The following is a 5400-nucleotide window of genomic DNA, read 5'->3' as shown; positions in this document are numbered from 1 at the left end:
AAAAAAACGCGTCAGGCTTTTCACGTATGTTTACTTTATTTGTGTGTGTGATTTGTTATTATTGTTCTCAGAAGTATTCATTAATGTCCGCCATGTTTGTAGACAGGTGTGTGCGAGTCAGGTGTAGGAGGAGTGAATACTGTACACCTGCCCCCACCTGTGACTTGAAGCGCAGGTGTGTTCATTCTGTGTATTCATTCTGCTGCAGGGAATTACACACACGAGCATTTCTCCTTGAACATATCGCCCCTCAATAAACTCGTGATGAACTAACCAAACCTAACTCTGCTGTGTCGTGCTTCTATCGCCCGTATCTTGAAACACTTCTGCGCCGCATCTCCACTACATTGAAAAGGCTCATAGTTGAAGTGATGCTGGTTTTAAGGATGCTTTTACGGTTCTTGTGGCAGATTAACTAGATCTCTACATTATTAACAGGTGAGACAGTCTCGAGAACCCGGCTAATCATCTCTGTGGCCTTTGAAAATAGTCGTGGTGAGAGAGCAAAGCGTTTCTGAATGCGGGTCTGTGCCACGATTTTTGTGTTCCTAATTATTATCTAAGAGGCCCTTCATTTCTCCCTAAGTTTCTTCCTCCTTCCATTTTTGTTGTCGCGTATTCTTCCTTCCTTCGTGTTTCATCTCTTGGTGTTCCTTGGGTGGTGACAGTTGCCTTGCGTAATTCAACGTAACATTAACTTATCTAACCCAACTTGACCCAACATTACCTTACCTAACCTTATTTAAACTAACATTACCATACCTCACGTAACGCAACATTACTTTACCTTACATCACAAAACCTAACCTTATCTTACCTTACCTAGCAACCAAACATTACTTTAAGTAGCCAAAAATAACGTTACCTTACCCCACCCTACAGTACCCTACTCGACCTCACCTCACCTCACCTTACCTTACTTTACCTAACCTAACCTATCATTACCTTATTCAAGCTAACCTAATCTAACCTACCTCACCTTACCTGATCTAACCTAATCTAATCTTACCTTACCAATTATTACTTGACCTAATTTAACCTAACCTTCATGATCACGGGAGAAATCGTATTATGAGGGGAAATATTACAGGTGTGGAATGACCGTGGGTACAATTAACCTGCGTGGCACTTGCAATATATAGCCTGAGAATACTTGGAAAAGGGTACGAGTTTGCCAAATCCGGGAACTCGGTTATCCTGAAACAATAATAATGAGAGGCTGGAGAGGATGAGGTTAGAGGTGAGGTTAGTTAAGGAAACCAAGAGGTGCTGAACGTAAGTTAGTAAGAAAACAAGTGCTCGCTATTAGGAGCTGGGAATGGAAAGTCACCTGTTCTCGATTAGAAAGGACCGTGTTCTGAAGCACCTCTGCCCGCACCTCCACTACATTCAAAGGACTATAATTGAAGTTACACGGGCTTTTAAGGGTGTTTTTTTTTTTTATATGATTCTAGTGACATTGACATTTCTATATTAATAACACTAAAAACACTCGAGAACCCGGCCAGTCATCTCTGTAACCCTTGAAAATAGGCGGGGTGAGAGAGCAGAGCGTTTCAGAATACAGGCCTAAGTTGTTTGGTTATAGGATCAGATATTGTGATTAAAGATGAGAGAGTGAAAGAAGGGAATGGAAGACTGAAAGTGTACATAGCCGATGATGAAATGTGGATGTCAGTCTTAGATATCGTAATGAAAGAATGAAAGTAAGAAAGAAAATTATGCGTGTATATTTATATTAAACCGGTGATTAGTAATTTAAGCTGAAAAAAAAAATATTAGGACGATAATTGGTAGTTATAAACTAAAAAGTGATAACTGTTAAGCTCGTTTGTGAACAGAAATAAACAAAAATTTGTGAAAAAGTATTGCGTTTGTAGGAAAACATAAAGGTTATATACGAGGTGGTGATAATTGTTAAGCTTGTTAGTGGAGGTTATAACGAGAGGCAAACGAGAGAGTATTGGTGAGAGTGGAAAGATTGTTACTGTGTGTGTGTGTGTGTGTGTGTGTGTGTGAGGGAATGACGAGTGCTTCAAGGGCAGCTAATGGACGACGTGAGTCAGACCAAACTACAAAAAATCAAAACAGGAGCCTTTGTACTGAAGTGAAGCCTGCAAATGACGAGTGACCGCTTGTGTTCCAGGAAGACTTGGAGTGGAGAGTGACTCAAATTTGGTGCAGGGGATATAAAGAAAACAGGGAGACGGTGGTGATGACAGGCATTAATGAGTACTGACGCGTGTCCCTGAGGGCGCGTCACGTGGTTTTCAAAGCAACGAAGTAGGATTTACCAAGCATATTAACGTGAGTATCTTTGTGACGAGAAGTTACGTGTCTTGCTTCCCTTTCCCTCCTCCTTGCGTGTGTGTGTGTGTGTGTGTGCGTGTGTGTGTGTTGACGTTTGATTCATGTGTTTGTATTGACTTTTACAATGACTTTGTATTATGTATTATGATTATAATACATGATAGAATATATAATGATTGTGTTTGTTTATCTCCTTCATGTCCATTCCCGAGAGGAAGAGGTTTGGGTTCAGTCGTGCATGACTTGAACATTCGAGTAATGCCGTTGTTCATTTCAAGGCGCTTTATAACACAAACATTTTCTCGCCCGCTATGAACATTGTGGGGAAAAAAAAAAAAAAAGGCAGAGTAAGCGAATATATAAAATCACAGGAAATTAATACACTTGTCAAATGGGGATAAAAAAGTAAATAAACTGAACAAGCAAACGAAACCAACAAAGGAATGACTAAGCAATTAACAAGCAAACGAGCGAATGAAGGTCTTTGAGACAACCCCTGCTTCTTAGTACGTAATTTGATGTCGCGTTGGCTTGAGACTTGATATCAACTAAAAAAAACTTGACTACCACAAATTTGGGTTTATGCTCCAAACTTAGAAAATTTAACTCCGTAAATACATAACGGAATTAGTAAAAGTATAAACAACCAGTCAACCATATAATACAATAAGTCATTATGTACGTGCTGAGGCTTTGGTTGTGGTTCATTCACGATTACCGAAGCTTCGAGACTGAGCGTGTCACAATGCTAATCCCTGTGTGTGTGAACCGTATTCTGAGACAGTTTGGGCATCACCCCGACTACCTTCAAAAGGCTCTATAGTTGAAATGACACGGGCTTTTAATTTAAGAGTAATTTCACGTTTCAGGTGACAGATGAACTAGATTTCTACATTAGCTACAGGAGAAACAATCTTGAGAACCCGGCTAACCATCTCTGCCTCTTGAAAACCGGTGGAAGCGTTTCTGAATACAAGTCAGTGTGTGTGTGTGTGTGTTGTCACGTCACATCAGCAGCACCAGAAGGACTTACTGCACCACCACACCTGCCTGATAAGCCGCTCAGGTGATTGGCGTGGTCTTAAACTTCCCTTCTGTTTGGTGAGCCGAGCAGCGCGGTGTTTCCTGACACACGGTGACTGGTAAGGACTGTGTTGCGTAATATTGAAATAACATTAGCGTTTCCATCCGAGGGCTAGGTTAAGTTTAGATAAATTGAGTTCATTTATTTCATTGTTAATCCCTTCATTGTATTGATATGATATTTAAACATCATAGTTTTGCCCACAAGTAAATATTCATTGTGTCGAAATTAAAAATTAATAGGCTAGGATTATTGCCTTAAAACCCTGTGTATTTATTTCTTTATTTCGTATTTACTTGATTTTTTTTTTCCTGGACTGAGAAACGCGAAATTACGTAACAATTGGAGTGCCTATTTCACCTCGTTGTATTTTAGGTAGTTGCTTAGTTTGAACATGTCTGGTGAATACCGCTTGTTTATTTTGTAGACATGAGTGAATTGTCATTGTGATTATGTAACCATTTAAGTGCCTATTTTCACCTCGTTGCAGTTTACGAAGTTATCTAGTTTTAGCATAATGGTCGGCAAGGACTGTTATCTATCTAGTATTTACTTGAATTTTTACTGGATTGGGTCATGCTTGTAATTATGTAACTATTTGTTCTTATTTTCACCTCGCTTCAGTTTACTTAGTTGCATAGTTATAGTATAGAGGGAGCTGGCTGCATTCCGGCGATCGTGTCCCCGTGTCTATATTTACTTACTTATTTTCCCTTCCAGTTTATGCGTACTTCTCACTTACGTTTTTTAAACCCATTTTTGTTATCTACATTATTGGGAAAGCGAGGTGTCGTTCAGATTACTTCATAACATCCAATTTGATTTTGTGAAGCGAACCATATTCTGTAACACTTCATCACCGCACCCCCATTACATTAAAAAAAAACTCTAGTTGAAGTTGCATGGTTTTTAAGTGTTTTTACGGTTATAGTGACGGAGTAATAACATTTCTATATCATTAACAGGGGAAATACTCTTCAGAACCTAGCTTATCATCTCTGTGGTCTTTGAAAATAGTCGTGGTGAAAGAGCGAAGCGTTTCTGAGCCCAAGTCCCCGGATGAAGATGGGTGTCCTTGCGCATGTGTGTCTGGTTCAGCTGGGTATTCACAGAGCAAGATGGTGGAAGCGGAGGATGAGCTTACCCGTGACGGAATCAAGAAGATGTACAGCAAAGTAGAAGGATTTATTGGCTCTAAAACATTGGAATAATGAAAAGGACTCGATGTGGTGGTGAACAGCCGACCGTTGCTGCATGGGTAAGTACTAAAAAAAATCCTCGTTTGTTTTTATTCCTCAGTTCGCATGTCGGAAATAGTGGCGAGTATTGCGTGTCCTGATAATAGTTGATAAGGCAATAATCCGGGAGCTTAGACCCAATCCAGCCATTTCACGAGGATTACAGTGGATAAAAGTGATATTGATGACGCGCGGGCAGGCTACGTTCCGATCACTTAATGGACGCCTGAATGACCTGCCATGATGTTTGTTGTTGGCTAGCTTAGTGCAGGATAGAGGCCGGTATTCTGAAATGTTTTGCTGTCTCTCACCACTGTTATTTTCAAAGCCCACAGAGATGGTTACCCGGGTTCTCAAGAGTATTTTTTTTCTGTTGATAATGTACGCATCTTGTTTATCAGTAGAACCGTAATAACATCCTTGAAAACCCGTTACTTCAACTAGAGCCTTTTGAAAATGGTGGTGGAGCGGAGCAAAAGTGTTTCAGAATATGGTGTACAGTGAGGACAAAGAGGGAATGCTGTGTGGGTTATACGAGGGGAGGGAAGGGTGAGGGAAGTGTTATACTGGGAAGGATGAGGCTGAAGTGAAAAGCTGAAAATAAATGTGTTTAGTTTCAGTTACGGTCGTCTGTCTGATTCAACTATCTTCTGTATCAAGTTATGTGTATATCATTGTAACATACATTGTTACTGCTGTGTTTTAATTTCTTTCGATGTATTTTAGCTTTTCTTTATCTATTGAAGAATTAAAGACTTCGCTGCAATT

At 40.0% G+C, this 5400-nt stretch overlaps 1 protein-coding gene across 4 annotated transcripts in view; it reads left to right on the top strand.

The window, feature by feature from the left end:
* The window catches only part of LOC135092080 (WAS/WASL-interacting protein family member 1-like), a 75970-nt gene extending 73490 nt beyond the window's left edge, over positions 1–2480 (top strand). For all 4 annotated transcript variants that reach the window (XM_063990281.1, XM_063990280.1, XM_063990282.1 and 1 more), the window contains one exon: positions 1–2480. This exon is cut by the window's left edge and continues 4289 nt beyond it. The gene's annotated coding sequence lies outside the window, so the exon portion shown is untranslated.
* The last annotated feature ends 2920 nt before the right edge of the window (positions 2481–5400 follow it).

The sequence above is a fragment of the Scylla paramamosain genome, chromosome 39, assembly GCF_035594125.1.
Source record: "Scylla paramamosain isolate STU-SP2022 chromosome 39, ASM3559412v1, whole genome shotgun sequence".
Taxonomy (NCBI): Eukaryota; Metazoa; Arthropoda; class Malacostraca; order Decapoda; family Portunidae; genus Scylla; species Scylla paramamosain.
This window is presented reverse-complemented; position numbering and strand designations above follow the sequence as displayed.